The sequence below is a fragment of the Lepidochelys kempii genome, chromosome 11, assembly GCF_965140285.1.
Source record: "Lepidochelys kempii isolate rLepKem1 chromosome 11, rLepKem1.hap1, whole genome shotgun sequence".
Classification (NCBI taxonomy): domain Eukaryota; kingdom Metazoa; phylum Chordata; order Testudines; family Cheloniidae; genus Lepidochelys; species Lepidochelys kempii.
The window spans coordinates 80,290,009-80,309,484 of NC_136390.1; the positions used below are offsets into that span (position 1 = coordinate 80,290,009).

The following is a 19,476-nucleotide window of genomic DNA, read 5'->3' on the forward strand; positions in this document are numbered from 1 at the left end:
GCCCCTTAGACATAGTCTGCAGGCCCTCAGAGATCCGTGGACCACAGGTTGAAATCACTGGTCTAGTGGACAAAGGTATAACAAGATCCAATGGTGGGAAGTAGAAGCAGGGCAAATTCAGACTGGAAATAACGTACACATTTTTAACAGTGAGGGGAATTAACCACTGGAATTAATTACCTAGGGTTGTGGTCGAATCTTCATCACTTGCAGTTTCAAAATCAAGATTGGATTTTTTTTCTAAAAGATATGCTCTAGTTCAAACAGGAATTAATTCAGGGATGTCCTACAGCCTATGTTATGCAGGAAGTTAGACTAGATGACTTCAGTGGCCCATTTTGGCCTTAAAATCTATGAATAAACTCTATATTGCTCATAATCCCCACAGTCTGTACCTTCCATTTGGCTATAGGCCCCTGTGGTTTTTTCTACCAGTAATGGGATTAGAAGAGGGAGCTAATCTGCAAAGAAATTCAGATTTGAGTGAAAAGCCTTCTCAAGCCTCTTATCAAAGGTGAAGCGATGGGCTTTAATACCCTCCTTCCTTAAATTGGGGCATCAATTTAGCATCTGTGCTCTCTGCGGAGTTGGCATTCTGTGTTCCATCCCCAGTTATTGTTTATGTGCTTTGGCTAGGGTTGGGGTGTGCTCCAGGTGTGCCTCCTTCAGCTTCTGTGTAGAGTCCATTGTCCCAAGGAATTGCATTGGTCGTTGAGCCATTCAAAGGCAATGGCACTGCTAGGAGAACACCCAGTGTTCCAGTAGAAAAGAGTCCTTCATTGTTGCTGGTCCTTGTTAGCTATCTCATTGTTGGTACTTGTCAAGTGTCCCATCCCCTACCGTGAGCACACAACATCCAGAATAGACCCTGTCAAGATTTGACTGGCTTTCGACACCACCTGGATGTCTTAACCCAAGATGGAGGTTACAGTGCAAGGTGAAGGGTATAATTGAAAATGGCATTCACCAAACAAAATGGAATTCAGTTTGTGACAGACATAACCCACAACCTGTCATAGAATGTTTCCCCAAAGTCAGTGGATTTGGACTGTTTTGGACAAAGGAGAATGTGGAATGAATTCCAATGTTCAGGTCCCAAAGAGAATGGCCTGCCAGCACCTCTCTCCTAACTGTAGGAGCTTGAACACCCATGCTAACAGTGTTGCAGCAATGGAGAGAGGCAGTCTGTGTTAGGTAGATTCCAAGCCATTTAGGGCTTTATAAGTGAAAGGACCTAAACTCTACCTGAAAACAGTAGTCAGCAAGGTGAGTTCTGGGTGGTTTTTCTCACCTAAAAAGAAAGTAATTCAGAAACTGCCAGAATGCACATAGAACAGTCAAGGGACCCAAGTCAGTCCCTTATGAAGATAACTGCCCTGGCAAACTTCCATGTGTTGCCAGCTATGTAAGGGCGCGATGAAATCTGGGTAGTGAACTAGGGGAAAAATGAGAGTGGTTTAATGTATTGGACACTGGACTGGGATTTGGGGGACCTGGATTCTACTTCTAGCTCAGTCACTGACCTGCTGTGTGAATTTACACAAGTTACTTTACCAGTCTGTGGTTCTTTTCTCATCCCAGCCATTGTCTTGTCTCAGTTGGGACCTTGAGATGCTACTGTAATACAAATAGATAAGGGGAAGTAATGAGAAAGGATGGGAAGAGATCTAGGAAAACAGATAGAGAAGGGGAGACAGGTCTAATAGGAGGGATTATTTGACATGCATTTAAGAGGATTATGTAGTCAGGACTTTATCAATATCAATATCAATATTTGACCCCATCCTGATTATTTGTGTGTTTTGTCATTCCCTGCTCTTCTGCATACCAACCCACAGGCCTTATTTATGCTGTGTGTGTGTAATTTCCAATCCAGGAAAGAGAGAAGTAAACTGGATGATATAGGACTATATAAACCTCATTAATGCTATAACACGAAGAGCTGGCTGAGTGTTTAAATCCTTCTGTCCTGAGGTATTTGTCATTCTTTTTAGGTGACATGCTTTAGCTAGTGATCTCTGAGAAGCTTGAGGACCTCTCACAAGCCAGGCGATACTTCGGCTGTCAAGCATAGCTGTCTTTCCAGCCTGCTCCCCAACTATTCCCCCCATTCTTGAGTTGCGCCTAAACTCAATGAATGGCACTACTGTGGGGTCAGGGTTCTCCACTTATCTATGTTTCAAGTCTGCACTCCAAATACTGTGTTAAGCTTAAGTAAAACAAATTCATATTTTTCAAACAATACCTGCTGAAATACTGTGGAACCATAGCTGAACCGTAGCTCCAGCACAGTGTTTCTCAACTCTGGTCCACCACTTGTTCAGAGAAAGCCCCTGGTGCGCCGGCCTGGTTTGTTTACCTGCTGTGTCCACAGGTTTGGTCGATCGCTGCTTCCACTGGCCACGGTTCGCCACTCCAGGCCAATGGGGGCTGCAGGAAGGGCAGCCAGCACATCCCTCGGCCCACGCCGCTTCCCGCATCCCCCATTGGCCTGGAACAGCAAACCGCGGCCAGTGGGAGCTGCCATCGGCCGAACCTGCAGAAGCGGCAGGTAAACAAACCTGCCCGACCCGCCAGGGGCTTTCCCTGAACAAGCGGTGGACCAGAGTTGAGAACCACTGTTCTAGCACCTCCTATTCTATTTGATATCACGGAAGTTTTACACATTCGGCTTTGGCCCCAGAGGCACCCTTCCAAATTTCAGCCCCAAAAGAATTTATTTGAATATTTGAGAAAATGTGAACAATAAGGCTTATAATGGTAACTGTGATAAAAGCTTAATTTACCTTATGTAATGGCATAAGCAACAATAAAACTTTTGTCTAACTGGAAACTGGAGATAAGAAAATGTTGTACAAGTACTTTCATTGGAATTTAGAAACTTGATGTATACTGTTAAGCAAAACAAATAGAGCTTAATTTATGTTATGTACTTAATATTTAAACTAAAGTTAAGTTAGTCTTTGTATAAAGTGACATCTCAAGCAGTAAATCTTATGTATCTTATTACAGATCTCTTGATCTTGTGAAAACTGTACATAGGGCCTGTTCTTATTCTTCTTCGAGTGCTTGTTCATGTCGATTCCAATTAGGTGTGTGTGCACAGTCGTTGGAAGGTTTTACCCCTAGCAGCCCTCATCGGGTCAGCTGTGGAGCCCCCTAGAGTGACACCTTCATGGCGGTGAATATAGGACCCTGCTGACCTGCTGTCTCTTCAGTTCCTTCTTACCACCAGTGACAGTTGTTGGAACTGTGGTCGCTTGCCTTAGCAAATGCTTCCCCTAGTGATTGTAATTGAGCTTTCTGTAAATAGTTTAGTTAGTGTAAGTTACTTAGTTAGTTAGCTAGGTGTGGGAGGCCTTCCCCCACCCCAGTTTGTCTCCCCTCTTGGGGTTCAGGGCATGCCTCAATTCCAAGGGTTTAAACCCTGTGGAACCTGCCACAAGCCCATGCCAATGGGCAACCCCCACAACTATTGCCTCAAGTGCCTGGGGGAGGTGCATCAAACAGATTGGTTCAAGACCTGTAAAGGGTTCCACCCATGGACAAAAAAAGAATGGGACTTCAGGCTGAAGCAGATCCTGATGGAAGCAGCCCTCCATCCCCAGATGGCTCCAGGCTGGCAGGAGCCAGCACCAAGCACCTCTGTGCAGAGTGCTCCGGCCTCCATTCCAGCGGAGGGCAATAAAAATGATTAGGGGACTGGAACACATGACTTATGAGGAGAGGCTGAGGGAACTGGGATTGTTTAGTCTGCAGAAGAGAAGAATGAGGGGGGATTTGATAGCTGCTTTCAACTACCTGAAAGGGGGTTCCAAAGAGGGTGGAGCTCAGCTGTTCTCGGTGGTACCAGATGACAGAACAAGGAGTAATGGTCTCAAGTTGCAGTGGGGGACGTTTAGGTTGGATATTAGGAAAAACCTTTTCACTAGGAGGGTGGTGAAGCACTGGAATGCATTACCTAGGGAGGTGGTGGAATCTCCTTCCTTAGAAGTTTTTAAGGTCAGGCTGACAAAGCCCTGGCTGGGATGATTTAATTGGGGATTGGTCCTGCTTCGAGCAGGGGGTTGGACTAGATGACCTCCTGAGGTCCCTTCCAACCCTGATATTCTATGCTTCTTTGAAGGACTCCGGCCATAGAGATCCTCAGCACGAACACTCCCTGGCGCTGAAGCATGCGTAGACAGCACAGCACTGCTCGCATTCTCTGGTGCCACATAAGTGGCACAAGAAGGTGGACAGAGGGCGTTCGCCAACATCTAGAGCAGCCAGGTTGGACAGTGCCACCAGGGTGCATCCCATGCATGGGCACTCAGCGCCAGTCTTGCAGGAGCCGGCACCTTTTGGACTTGCAAGGGGGGTCTGTCGAGTCCAGTGCCGTTGGACTCCCCTGCTTGAGAGTGCCAGGGGAGAAGCTGGAGCTGCCTTCCACCCCAGACACATTTGAAGTGGCCAGGGACTTGATTGCCATGATGGCTCCACAGTCCCGTCAGCCAGGATAAACCTCTAGCGCTGCAATGCGCAGCACCGTCCAGAGGCAAGACCGCAATGATGAGGCGCTGCTCGCTGTCCCCATGGCACCAATCCCTGCGGCATCGTTCCCCAACACTGTCCTCGCAGCACCACACCCCATGGCAGTGTTCTCTGGCACCGTCCCACTCGGCACCGCTGTGGTCTTCGCTAGGGTGACTAGATAGCAAGTGTGAAAAATCGGGATGGGGGTTGGAGGTAATAAGCCTCTGTATAAGAAAAGGCCCCAAATATCGGGACTGTCCCTATGAAATCAGGATATCTGGTTACCCTAGTCTTAGAGCTCTATGTCCCAGTCATCAGACTTAGAGATGGAGTCCTGCTATTTGCGGCGCAGACACAGGCAGGATGCGAGGATGGTGCCGTGGCAGGGGCCTGCACCATGACCATTCTGGACCCCCATGGGCCTACCATTGGTCCAGGGCACGCACTCTAAAGGTTCCCAGTTTGAGGTATCGGAAGGACGTGTGCCCCTGCCAGCCAGGGACCATCCCACCCCTCAGGGCTCTGAAACAGCTTAGGTGAACGGCACGGAGCCTTGTCCAGGTCCTGGGTCCACGACTGGCACCGAGGCCGCAGTCAGCGCCAAGAAGCACAGCACCGAGCAGGACGAATCGAGGGAGCCGGAGGCCAAGAGGGCCCGGTATCGCCTCTGGCTACTTTGTTGTCCTCACTGGACGAAGCGGTAGCGGGGTCTTCATCCTCTGGGCCACCCCCTATCAATAGTAGAGCGCATCAGGCACAGGCGCCGACTTTCCAAAGTGCTGGGGGGTGCTCAACCCCAGGCTCTGTCCCCAATCCACCCCTTCCCGCCAGGCCCCACCCCACCCCACCTGTTCTTGCCCCCGCTCCGCCTCCTGCCCACCTCTTCTCTCCCAGTTCCCCTCCCCTAATCCCCAAAGCCAAAGGGGCTCTCAGACCCATCCTCTGTCTGGAAGGTCTCATCAGATTCATGAAGAAGTTGAGCTTCCACGTGGTCTCTCTAAATGTAATCATTCCACCTCTGGATCTGGTAGACTGATACCCATCCTCGACCTCAAGGATGCGTACTTCCACATCTCTCTAATTCCAGCCCACAGACGTTTTCTCAGGTTTGTGGTCGACTACAACCATTACCAATTTGCAGTGCTCTTTTGGTCTGTCAGTGGCCCCTCAAGTGTTTACCAAATGCATTGCAGTCATAGCTGCCTCCTGCAATGAAGGCAGGTGCAGGTATTTCTGTACCTCGGCAACTGGCTGCTCAGGGGCCGATCAAGTGGAACTCCATGTCAATTTGGTAAGATCTACCTTAGGCAGGCTGGGTCTCCTTCTCAACGAGCACAAATCAACCCTATCCCCTATGCAGAGGATAGAGTTTATTGGAGCAGTGTGAGACTCGGGTCAAAATGACCGACAACATACAAAGATTCAAGCAGTACCCCACCACCACAGCGAGGAATTGCTTGAAACTCCTTGGTCACATGGCAGCGTGTACGTATGTGGTACAGCATGCAAGGCTGAGGCTCAGACCTCTCCAGGCCTGGCTGACATCAGCCTATTGGCCAGGGTGTGATAGTTTGGACAAGATGGTCACCATCCCAGTGTCAGTTCTTGAATCTTTCCACTGGTGGCTCAACCCACAGAAGGTACGCGCGGGAGTCCCCTTTGCCAAGCCCCAGCCCTCCCTGTCTCTAGTGACAGATGCATAAGCATTGGGGTGGGGTGCTCACCTGGGAGACCTTCAGACTCGAGGTTTCTGTTCCCAAGATGAACTCTCACTCCACATCAATGTCAAGGAGCTGAGAGTGGTCTGCCTGGCATGCCAGACCTTCCAGGCCCACTTCTAAGGGAAATGCGCAGAGGTGATGACAGACAACACAACTGCAATGTTTTATATAAACAAGCAGGGTAGAGCTCATTCCTCCCCCCTGTGTCGGGAAGCCCTCAAGCTATGGGACTTCTGCATAGCCCACTCAATTCACCTGGAAGCATCCTATCTCCCAGGTTCTCAGAACGAGTTGGCGGACTATCTCAGCAGATCCTTTCACAATCACGAGTAGTCTATTTGCCTGGACTTGGTGAACAATATTTTTCAAAGTTGGGGCGTTCCCCGAATCAACTTGTTCGCCACAAAGAGCAACAGAAAATGCCTACAGTTCTGTTCCTTCCAGAATGATAGTCTGGGCTCCCTTGTGGATGCGTTCCTCCTCCCTTCCTGACGTTTCCACTCATCCACAAGGTTCTGCTCAAGATCTGCTGGGAAAGGGCTGTGGTCATTCTGATAGCACCAGCCTGGCCTCACCAGCACTGGAATGCCATGCTCCTGGAGCTATTGGTGGACACCCCAATCTCATTGCCCCTGCTTCCCAGACCGCAGCCGCCTTCATCATCGCAGCCTCAAGTCTCTTCACCTCACCGCTTACAAGTTTCTTGGTTAATCCCGACAGAGCTAATGTGCTCTGAGGCTGTTAGGGAGGTCCTACCTGGCAGTAGGAAACCTTCCACCAAGGCCACCTACCTAGCCAAGTGGAAAAGATTCTCAACCTGGTGTTCTCAAGTTCACGCTCTCCTGATGCTGGCACCTATACTTTTCATTTTAGACTACCTACTACATTTGAAACAGTAGGGCCTCTTGGTATCATCTCTCAAGGTCCACCTGGTGGCCATTTTGGCATTTCATCCATGAGCGGCTGGCCGTTCAGTCTTTGCCAACCTCATGGGCAGTCGTTTTCTGAAAGGTCTTGACAGACTATACCCGCAGGTTAGACAACCAATCCCAATTCAGGACCGTAATCTGGTCCTGTCCAGACGAATGCCCTCCCCCCTGCCCTTCAAGCCCCTAGTGACTTGTTCATTGCTCTACCTATCATGGAAGGTGTCATTTCTGGTCTCCATAACATCAGCAAAGAGAGTGACTGAGCTTAGGGCCCCATCCCTCCTTATATGTTTTTTTATAAGGACAAGGTGCAACTTAGGCCTCATCTGACCTTCCTTCCAAAGGTTGTCTCCCAATTCCATGCCAATTAGGACATTTTTCTACTGGTCTTTTACCCTAAGCCTCACGCAGATAGTTGGGAACAAAGACTACACTCCTTGGATGTTTGACGAGCACTGGTCTTTTACATTGAATGCATGAAGCCGTTCTGTAAGTCGAACCAGTTGTTTGTGGCAGTTGCAGATAGAATGAAAGGCTTCCTGGTGTTGTCACAGAGAATTTCATCATGGCTCACGTCCTGTATCCGAGCATGCTATGATCTGGCAAAAGTACCAGCCCCTGTACTAACTGCATATTCCACAAGAGTGCAGGCCTCCTTGGTAGCGTTCCTGGTCCAGGTACTGATTCAGAAGATTTGCAGAATGGTTCTCTCTTTCACCTCTCACTATGCTATTACCCAGCATGCCAGGGACGATGTGGTATTCAGCAGAGTGGTGCTTCAATCTGTAATTCCATAAACTCCGATCCCACCTCCTAGTTAGGGCTTGGGAGTCACCTGATGGGAGTGGACATGAACAAGCACTCGAAGAAGAAAAAATGGTTACTCACCTTCTCGTAACTGTTGCTCTTCGAGATGTGTTTCTCATGTCCATTCCAAGACACACCTGCCTTCCCCTCTGTCGGAGTAGCCGGCAAGAAGAAACTGAAAAGGCAGTGAGTTGGCAGGGTCCTATCTTCACCGCCATGAAGGCGCAACTCCAGGGGGCTCCACAGCTGACCCAACGGGTGCTGCTAGGGGAAAAACCTTTCAATGACTGTGCATGCAGTGTGCACACACCTAACTGGAATGGACATGAGCAGCACATTTCGAAGAACAGTTACGAGAAGGTAACTGTTTTTTTTTCCTCACCTTCTCCTAAGCCAAAATGAGGCAATGTAAATGTACGCAGGAGCCAGGTTGTAGTAAAGATACAAATTTAGGAAATAACCTAAATTATGGGAACTCTTCTGAGAAGTGGATCTGAAATAAATTAACATACAACAAGAGAGCTGATGAACAATTAGATGTAATCTGCAGTTCATGGCACACAAATTTAACATAATTAGGGTACCGTTTGTTTTGCTATGCTGATAGATTTTTAAATTACTCAGACTTTCAATAAAGAAAAAAAAATATGGTGTTGGGAAGATTTACTGTGTGTTCTTCCTCCTCAAATAATGCAGGTCAATAACAGGCTGGGTTGTCAGTTGGGGAAGCCTGTGGCGTGATGTCCATTTACACCTATTGAGACTCCGGCCCAACATATACATTGTTGTGTTAGGGAAGAAAATTCAGTAGGCCATATTTTGATCTTAGTTACACTTGTGTAAATCCAGACTAACTTCAGTGTTACTGTAAATGATGTAAGAATCTAACCCAGTACATTTTGATACTGACAGTAAAATGAAACCCGATTTAGAACCAAGGATTGTAATGTATGTTCTTGCTGCTTCTTAGAGCTTGTACCACCTGAGGCATGTTGTGCATAATCAGGATTAATCACCGAATTTGGTCTGCTGGTTGGATCATTAGCTTCCCCGGTGCATGCTGGGTACTGATGGGGAGATGCTGATCCATGCCCCCCTATGTTCTTGCTTGAATAACACCACCTTTTCTTTTTTGCTTTTCTTTCATAGATCTCAGAGTGCTTTACAAAGAGGTCAGTAATATTATCCTATTTTACAGATGGCAAAAGTGAGTATTCTAGTACTTTACCATAAGATTAGTATTAAATATAGATTCAATATTCCTTTTTTCTAAACTTATTACTGCTTTGCGTAAAGAGGATTTTTAGTCTAGTTTTCAGTTTTATTTTTTTATTCAAGAAGTACGACTTTTACAAACAGTCTGTTATTGAGGAGAACAGTTGCAGTTGCACCTGAAGACACAGGGCAGAAGAATCTTTATATGTATATATATAAACTTTTTTCAACAATGGATAACAACAGTAACATATTCAAAGTTTTCTTTGTACTAGTATAGTACATGTCCTCAGTAGTAGCTACAGATCTGGATGTAAGATTGTCTTGTAAGTGATATGAGTAAGAGAAGTATAATGTTGAAATTGAGTAATTGACAACTTGAGTGAAAAAAATTATTCTTGTGCTAGAAAAGATCTCTAGAAGAGAGCAGCTATTAAATATAAATCATTCAATTTTGGGCAAAGGGTGATTTACGAAATATTTTGCTGTATCATTCCTTTATGGTCACTACCGCTGTCTAATGAAATCTTCTGTTGTGGGGGAGAAAAACCCGCCTCACTAAGTATAAGGTTAAGGCACTGGAATGGGACCTACAAGACTTGGACTAAATTTCTGAATCTGTGTTTAGATTTTCTGTATGACCCTGAGCAAGTCGTTTACTGTGTCTCTCAGTTTCCATCTATAATATGGGGATATTACTTCCTGCCTTTTGTCTGTCTTGTGTGTTAGTCTGTGAACTCATCGAAGTAGGAACTGTCTCTTACCACATGTACTTTCAGTGTCTTGTGCAAAGGAGCTAGATTGGTGCTACTATAAAGCAAATGAGAGCAAACTCTGTTATCTGTATGCTTAAGCAGGAAACATTCAACCTCATAGGAGAAGATTCTCTGCTATGAAGAAACTTGACTCAATTTCCAGCCTCTTAGGTTGAGCAGATTTGTGTGGGTGTTTGGCCCTGGATCCTAGGAGAAAGGGGCAGAAATCAAGGTTTTATATATTGCTAGTTCTGTGATGTCCAAGAACCAGATTCAGAAGAGGATGGCTGCGGAGCAGTAACCCAATTTTGGCTCCCAGTTTTAGGTAAAAGCTTTTAGGTAAAAGACAGGTCAAGGGGCAGGGCGGTGGGGGTTTCAGAATAAAAATGAGAACTTTCCAGTGTAAAATGCAAGTATTGTGATGAGGGTAAGCATTCTTCAGGAAAGATGCCCTGCTGAAAGTACTGGAAGATGGATCTGGAAGTTTTGATACAGAATTTCTTCCTTAGGATCAACTTGGCTGGGCAGTGCAGGTATAGGATAGGATATAACTCACCTGTCCAGTTTTGGATGTGGACATACCGGGAGGAGAACACCTAGTCCCATTTTTGAGAAGGAATAGGCAGGTTGATTTGTTTGAAAAGCATCAAGAAGTCTGATCTGGAGGGCAGAGGGCTTATTGGGATCACTGGGCTAAAGGATGGGATAGAAACCTAAGGGATGAGAACCCAGGAGAAACACAACTGAGAATTCAAGAAACCACCTGTTGCACCAGGAAGTTGAGAATTCAAGCCCACATCTCTACAGAATAGAGAAGGAGGCCACTGTCCGGCGGCAGTTTGTCTAAGGGCGGAAGAGGCAGTGGCTTGGGTTCAGTAAATTTGCTTAGAAATAAAGGCAAAAGGGGTTGTATGGGAGTAATCCTGTAGGTGGGCTCTGAACTGCCTACACAGGGAAGAAAGCAACAAAATCAGTGGTGGCATTGTTAGGGTCCATGGGAAGGTCCCCAAGAGATGGGAGACCCTTTTCTGAAACGCATAGCAAGAAGAGAAAGAGGGCTGCCTTACTACAGTTAAATGTGTGTCTTGACAGTTTTATTGCCTGTTTCTTAATCAGTTTGTTTTTTCCCTAGTTAGGTATTTTACTTTTTTCTGATTGGGTAAGGGTTAATTGTTTGTTTATTATCTGCACTATTATGGTTCCTTAGCAGGTCAAAACTTTAGCCCTGGGGTGTGACTGCCTTAGCTGTTTGGCCTTTTTCTGCTGATTTGTCATGGCTCATGCTTACAAGATGGAAGGGTTGTGTACATTGTGTAACAAAACTCCAACCTTGCTGCCGTTGCGTGGAGTAAGGGCATTCCCCAATTTCCTAGTTGAGTGCTCTGATTGTGTGGGCTTCAAGTCTGCAGCTGAGAAGCAGAGAGATGTGCTAGAGGCTTTAACTGTTTGCAAAGCGCTTTCAAATTGAGCACTCTAGATTTGCCTTTGTCTGGTCTGATTTTGGTTGGAGCATTGGGCAATCTAACTCCTTGAACTTAGGGGCAAGTCAAACAATAAATATGCAAGATTACAGTAGTTCTTTCAAGACTGTACAATATATATATATTTACTAACCAAAGGAAAGGCTAATAAGGATACCCAATCTGGTAAATGTTACTAAAGATTATGGTTTTGTAACTCCTAGTTAAAAATGAAGCCAACAGCCCTGCAAACATGCCAGTTGGGACAGAATGCAGCAGACCATGCAATGTATCTCCCTCTTTGCACTAGCTCCTCATTGAATACAGCAATATTTAGTATCTCTCTTGTGGTATTTGAAGTCCTCTGTGGGTTTAGCTTAAACTGCCTGAGAAGATGTTTAGGGCACAACTGTCTATTACTTTGTGTTTTTACAGTAATTTACACAATGGGTCCTCTGCGTGTGACTGTAACTACAAATAAATAATCAGTTTTATATTTACCGACTAAAATAAATCATGGCTGTTTGTTCCATTTAGTGTTGCAGAGTGAATACAGTTGTGGGGGAGTAAGATTATATTTTGGTTCATGAAACAACAGATTTGTCAAACTTAAGTTCCATTTCCAGAGTCTCTATTATTAGTGGTGATGTATAAGGCTATATAATCTTTATGGGCCTCTCAGCTTTCGTGTGAAGTTGCCCTTTTTCTATGTAGAACGGTAAAATCAACTTTTCAGAGATTTTAGAGAAATTCAAACTTTCTGCTAGTGTTTCACTGTCATATGTGCAGAGACAAGCCTGAAAGCTGTGGATGGGACTGAGTTGTCTCTCCGAGGTAGAGCTGAGCCTTCAGGAGGGAGGGAGGCCTGAGGCTGGGGTGGAGCCAGCTTGACGTAGTCTTGAGCTCTCAGAGACTTTGTCTGCAGTTCATATCACTGAGAGCAGAGTGGAGAAAGGAAAAGAAAATGCAGGAGCTGAGAAGAAAGGGGGCTCTCTTCTCTCCCAAATAAAATGGTACTGTTTTCTCATGTGGACAGAAGGGCTGGGTCCTTTTTTCTGCTAAGTTCTTGTTCTTTGTGTAATGTCCCGATGGGTGCTCCACTGTAGGTGCATCTGTGCCCCTGCTCCTCTAATTGGAAATTTTAGGTAGCGGCATCCATTTGGCCTGCTCATGTGCCCTCCCTCCCGCATGGTTTGCCTCGAGGTTATCTAGTACTGTGCAGGTGAATTGCCCTCAGTTCCTTCTCAACCACCTTTGGCCTCGAATGGAGTAGGTACTTCTCTTCCTTTTTCTGTGTCATAAGAATAATTATGCAATAGAACCTCAAAGATACGAACACCAGAGTTACGGACTGACTGGTCAACCGGACACCATGGGGAACTGGAAGTAAGCTATCAGGCAGCAGCGGAGACCAAAAAACCCGACCACCAACAAAACAAACCAGCAAATACTGTACTGTACTGTGCCTATATTGCACCTTAAATGTAGGCACATCTGGGCTGCCTGTCCCCACCCTCACTCTCTACTCCCCATGGTGTGGGGCAGCCACTTACAGGAAGGAGGTGGTGAACACTATTTTCCCCTTTCCCTCCCCCCGTGGCTGGGAGGGGGACAAGCTTGCAAGCTCAGAGCCCAGGAAAGCATTTCTAGTTGCCATTACCTCAGGTTGATAGGAGAAATAGTGTCCCTGATGGCATACCTGCCCTTCATGGTCTTTTTTAAAGACAAAGTCACATTGAGGCCAAATCCCAAGTTTCTCCATAAAGTAGGCTCCCCACCTTTCATATGAATCAACTAATCCATCTTCCCATTTTTTCCAAAAACCTCATCATAACAACAGGGAGGCAATTCTATATACGCTAGATGTAAGAAGAACCCTAGCATTTTATTTGGACAAGACTAAGGACTTCGGAAGTCTCCTAAACTCTTCCTTTCATTCGCAGAAAGATCCAAAGATTCTGCAATGTTGGCTCAAAACCTCTCCAAATGGGTCTCTGGTAGTATTTATTAATCACTGTTACCAGGTGCACAATCTGCTGCTCCTGTTGGGAACCTGCACGCACTCCACAAGATCAGTTTCTAGCTTAGTGGTGTTTCTTAAAAATGTTCCCATCTTGGAAATTTGCAGAGCAGCGACCTGGGCCTCTGCCCATGAGATCACTGGAGACTCAGCCTCTAATGCCATCTTCGGCTCCATAGTACTGTCTTCAATAATAGACCCCACTCCGAAGCCGCAGTCCTCCATAAAAGATGCTGCTGTGAAGTCACCTACAGTGAAGCAACCATAGGAACACTACTTGAAGAAGTTACTCACTTATGCAGTAACGATTGTTCTACGAGATGTGTCCCTATGAGTGCTCCATAGCCCTCCCTCCTCCCCTCTACTTCGGAGTTCCCGATAAGGGTCTCTGTGGTAGAGAAGGAACTGAGATTCACCCATGCAGCGCTAGATCGCCTCGAGGGAAACCATGAGGGCACATGCACGGGCCAAACGGACACTGCAACCTAAAATCTCCAATGAGAGGAGCAGGGGTGCAGATACACCAACAGTAGACGCACATCTCAAAGAACCATTGTTACTGCACAAGGTGAGTAACTTCTTTTCTTTTCCAGATTCCCATTGCTGTGATCATTTTAGGAGAAGAGGGTCTCCCAAACACTGTTAACAAATAGTATCCATCTTCTGTGAATTGAAGCAGGAATTCCCATTCTCCTAAATAGTTTTTCCTCTTCCGCATTTCTGAATGGTTTAATCCTCCTCAGGTCCATACAGACTTTAGCTATCTTCCTTGCTCTCCAGGTAAGCGACTACTGACATACTTTTAAATTGATTGTTGTTGTTCAGTGTATGAGAAAATTAAGTTAACCCTTTTGAGTTATAAGAAGGTAAATATATTTTTCCTATTCTGAGTAACACATCCCCCTACTTTTTTTAAATAAGGGACATGGGAGTGTTTCTAGTCCTCAAGACTGTGCAGAAAAAAACTTGAGAATGTAAATGGAATGTAACCAATGCATGATGTCTGCCTGAGCCTGCAGGCTGCATTTAGCAGAGGGGGAAGCAGCAGCCCCTGCAGTCAGAAAGAAAACTACCCGTCCCTATCTTACCACCAGAGAAGACCAGGCCTCTGCTGCCCTACAATCATAGAAATGTAGGGCTGGGAGGGACCTTGAGAAGTCATCAAGTCCAGCCCCCTGCACTGAGTCAGGACCTAGTAAACCTAGACCATCCCTGACAGGTGTTTGTCCAACCTGTCCTTAAAAGCCTCCAATGATGGGAATTCTACAACCTCCCTTGGAAACCTATTCCTGTGCTTAACTGCCCTTATAGTTGGGAAGCTTTTGCCTAATATCTAACCTAAATCTTTCTGCAGATTAAGCCTATTCCTTCTCCATGTCCATTAAAGATAGACAAGAACGATGGATCACCATCCTTTTTGTAATGGCTGTCAACGTAGCCGAAGACTTACCAAGTCCCTCTTCTGTCTTCTTTTCTCAGGACTTAACATGCTTAGTTTTTTTTTTCACCTTTGCTCATAAGTCAGGTTTTCTAAATCTCTTACCATTTTGTTGCTCTCCTCTGGACTCTCTTCAGCTTGTCCTCATGTTTGCTAAAGTGTGGCATCCAGAACTGGACACAGTACTCCAGCTGAGGCCTCACCATTGCCAAGTAGCGCAGGACCCCCCATATCTTACATACAACAATTCCGTTAATACACCTCAGAATATTAGCCTTTTCACAACTGCAGTATATTGTTGGCTCATATTCAATTTGTGGTGCACCATAACGCTCAGATCCCTTTCAGCAGCACCTAGCAGTTAGTCCCCATTTTGTAGTTGTGCATTTGATTTTTTCCTTTCTAAGTGTAGTACTTTGCACTTATTGCTATTGAATTTCATCATGATGATTTGAGACTAATTCTCTTATTTGTCAAGGTCATTTTGAATTCTAATCCTATTCTCCAAAATGCTTGCATCCCCTCTCAGCTTGGTGTCCTCTGCACATTTTATAAGCATACTCTCTGCTCCATTATCCAAGTAATTAACGAAATTATTGACTAGTACTGGACCCAGGACTGACCTCTGCAGGACGACAGTAGCTGCGCTCTTGCAGTTTGACAGCAAACCATTGATAACTACTCCGACTACTCACTTTGTACTGGAATGGACCTGGTCATTTTAGAGGGTGTCTTGGATGTCTTTCTGTGTTCTGTGACTTGACTTCTTGATGGGGACTCAGATGTCCTTCTGGGCTCCTCTAGTGTTTTGGCTGTAGGATTTAGTTGGGAGTGTGGTGGTTGCTTCCCATGCATCATCCGTGTGTTGCACCAAAATGAGAACTCTTAGAGTAGATTGTTCCTCTCATTTCTTACAAAAAGAAAAGGAGTACTTGTGGCACCTTAGAGACTAACACATTTATTTGAGCATAAGCTTTCGTGAGCTACAACTCACTTCATTGGATGCATTCAGTGGAAAATACAGTGGGGAGATTTTATATACACAGAGAACATGAAACAATGGCTGTTACACTGTAATGAGAGTGATCAGGTAAGGTGAGGTATTACGAGCAGGAGAGCGGGGGGGGGGGGAACCTTTTGTAGTGATAATCAAGGTGGGCCATTTCCAGCAGTTGACAAGAATGTCTGAGGAACGGGGCGGGGGGAGGAGGGTTGTATTGTCCATTGTCTACAGCCAAGCTCTATGATACAACCACATTTGCTCCAACCCCTCAGACAGAGACAAACACCTACAAGATCTCTATCAAGCATTCTTACAACTACAATACTCACCTGCTGAAGTGAAGAAACAAATTGACAGAGCCAGGAGAGTACCCAGAAGTCACCTTCTACAGGACAGGCCCAACAAAGAAAACAGAACGCCACTAGCCGTCCCCTTCAGCCCCCAACTAAAACCTCTCCAACGCATCATCAAGGATCTACAACCTATCCTGAAGAACGACCCATCACTCTCACAGATCTTGGGAGACAGGCCAGTCCTTGATTACAGACAGCCCCCCAACCTGAAGCAAATACTCACCAGCAACCACACAACAGAACCACTAACCCAGGAACCTATCCTTGCAACAAAGCCCATTGCCAACTGCGTTCACATATCTATTCAGGGGACACCATCACAGGGCCTAATAACATCAGCCACACTATCAGAGGCTCGTTCACCTGCACATCTACCAATGTGATCTATGCCATCATGTACCAGCAATGCCCCTCTGCCATGTACATTAGCCAGACCGGATAGTCTCTACATAAAAGAATAAATGGACACAAATCAGACATCAAGAATTATAACATTCAAAAACCAGTTGGAGAACACTTCAGTCTCTTTGGTCACTCGATAACAGACCTAAAAGTGGCAATTCTTCAACAAAAAGACTTCAAAAACAGACTCCAACGAGAGACTGCTGAATTGGAATTAATTTGCAAACTGGATACAATTAACTTAGGCTTGAATAAAGACTGGGAGTGGATGGGTCATTACACAAAGTAAAAGTATTTCTCCATGCTTATTCCCCTCCTCCCCCCGTCACTGTTCCTCAGACGTTCTTGTCAACTGTTGGAAATGGCCCAGCTTGATTATCACTACAAAAGGTTTTTCCCCCCTTCTCCTGCTGGTAATAGCTCACCTTACCTGATCACTCTTGTTACAGTCTGTATGATAACACCCATTGTTTCATGTTCTCTGTGTATATAAAATCTCCCCACTGTATTTTCCACTGAATACATCCGATGAAGTGAGCTGTAGTTCACGAAAGCTTATGCTCAAATAAATTTGTTAGTCTCTAAGGTGCCACAAGTACTCCTTTTCTTTTTGCGGATACAGACTAACACGGCTGCTACTCTGAAACCTGTCATTTCTTACAGTCTTTGATCAGCAGTGAAATAATGAAGTGCTCATATTTAAATAGTCATCACTGGGCATGCAAGTTAATGCTCCATTGAGAGAAATGGGAAAGTTCACACTTCTCTTAGTACTGGTTTTTGGCTTTCTGCAGACCCAGGCAGACATCACTATGTTAGTTACATTCACTTAGTTTGAAAGTTTCCTTCTCAACCATAAGGGTTAGAGACTTCATGATTAATAATAAAAAATCTGAGATTCTGGAGAACAAGACTGCAGCCTTGGGGGGGGGGGGGGGGATTGCATGATTGTTTACCCACTCAACTTGAGCCCGAATAATTTTTATCAAAGTTTTAGGAAAATTTGAAGATGCCAGTGAGAGAATGCACCGTAAAAGAAAACTTCATTTGAAAGTGCATGCCCGACTAGCTATCAAAATACACTTTTTCAATTCCTTAAGTCATGAATTCATTTTTGTGCTCATTTTTGGTAACATGTTGGCTACCAGTTGGCCAAAGCTTATCTTATCAGAAAACTATGATCCGTAGTTGTGTGTGTGTGTCGGGGAGAAGGATGGGAATGACACGTATTTCATAGTGACAGAATAATGTGACAGGAAAATGTTGGGCAGCCACAGCAGAATTTAGTCTCACTGTGTGGTAGAATACAAGGAGTCTTACATAATCCCTCTGATAGCATATGTTATCTGCCCCTGTTGTGTTTGGTCTATGTAGAGGATAACAGTTTACTGTTGCTACTAGTTATTCCTTTAGTCTAATGTGGATATAGGGCCTGTTGTCAACCTTGTTGAATTACCAGGCGTGGGGGTTCAGTATAGTTTCATATGCTATAAACCCTGTTTTCTTCAGTGTATGTAATTTTCTAGCCTTTTTATAAACAATGTTAATGTTGCAATGTCCAACACTCAAAAGTTAGAATCTGTGTGTTAATCCATCTATGTAAAACAAAGTGTCTGTATACATAGTCATGTTTATATTATGTTCTTCGAGTGATTGCTCATGTCAATTCCAAGTAGGTGTGTGCACGCCATGTGCACGGTCGCCAGAAGGTTTTTCCCCTAGTGTTACCTAGCGGGTCAGCTGTGAAGCCCCCTGGAGTCGCGTCTTCATGGAGGTGTATATAGGTCTCTGCCGACCCACCGCCTCTTCAGTTCTTTCTTACTGCCAGGGATGGTCCTTGGAGCAGCTCCTCTCTTGCTAACAGCAAGTGATCCCCTAGTGGACTTTTTTCTTATTGTTATCTGTAAATAGTTAAAATCTTAGAGTTAGTTCAAATAGTCTAGTTAGTTTCGTCCCCAGGCGGTATCTGACCCGAAGTCCAGTACTTTGGTGTGGAGCACGCCAGCCTTGGTAAGAGAAACCATGGTGCCGAGAAAGGACTCTGGCTGCAGGGACCCTCGGCACCGCCATTCCCCAGCGCCAAAGACCTCTTCCAGTCCGAGTGCCTGGCACCACTCCCATTCACCGGTGCTGCACAAGAAGAAGAAAATAGAGAGCGGTCGCTCTTCCATTAAAGTAGTGGAGAGAGGAGGCACCAGTGGGGAGTGCCCCGTGCTGGGACACCTTGCCCCAGCTCCAACTCAGCCAGCATGTTGACTCCAGCCTCACAGGAAGGTCTGTTGCGTCTGGTTTTAGTGGACTCCCTGGTGCAGGAGAGTCAGAAGGAGGACATAGACCTTCCTTCTATACCAGACACTTTTGGGGCAGCTAGGGAGCTTATTCTGGTGACGGTGAGTCACCGGCACTGGTGCCACAAAGAGGCACCGTGCTACTTTGGGGCAAGCTGCTGCTGCTGAGGCACTGCTCATCCTCACCTCGGCACTGCTCCCTGGCACTGTCTCGCTCTGCAAGGTCGCCAAGGTCGGAGTCCTCATCGGACTTGGAGGTGTAGTCGCCTGTAGGGGAAGCCGGCACTGTTCCTGGTACCACTCGAGGCAACAGGAAGGGCAGCTGCTACCCATGATGTCCTGGCTTCCACGGTGGCAGGCACTGGCTCAATGGCCCTAGTGGGCCCCTTGGGCCTACCACCAAGTCCAAGGGCCAGGGTCCAGATCCTTGTCAGTGCCTTCGGAGGCATGGGTCCCTCCATCATCGACTTCAGTAGCCTGGGAACCTCTGCAAGGGCAGGAGATGGACACGCAGGTTGGCACTGAGACCACTGTGGGACCTGGCACTGGGGTCAGTACCTAGACGGGTTC

At 46.0% G+C, this 19,476-nt stretch overlaps 1 protein-coding gene across 7 annotated transcripts in view; it reads left to right on the forward strand.

Annotated features, from left to right (window-relative positions):
- The window catches only part of ADARB1 (adenosine deaminase RNA specific B1), a 225,200-nt gene that overhangs the window by 89,372 nt on the left and 116,352 nt on the right, over positions 1–19,476 (forward strand). For 4 of the 7 annotated variants that reach the window (XM_073306982.2, XM_073306976.2, XM_073306979.2 and 1 more), the window contains exon 3: positions 9,122–9,144. The gene's annotated coding sequence lies outside the window, so the exon portion shown is untranslated. Of the gene's footprint in view, positions 1–9,121; positions 9,180–14,015; positions 14,203–19,476 lie in introns of all 7 variants that reach the window. The other 3 variants (XM_073306973.2, XM_073306972.2, XM_073306981.2) reach the window with 2 other exon arrangements.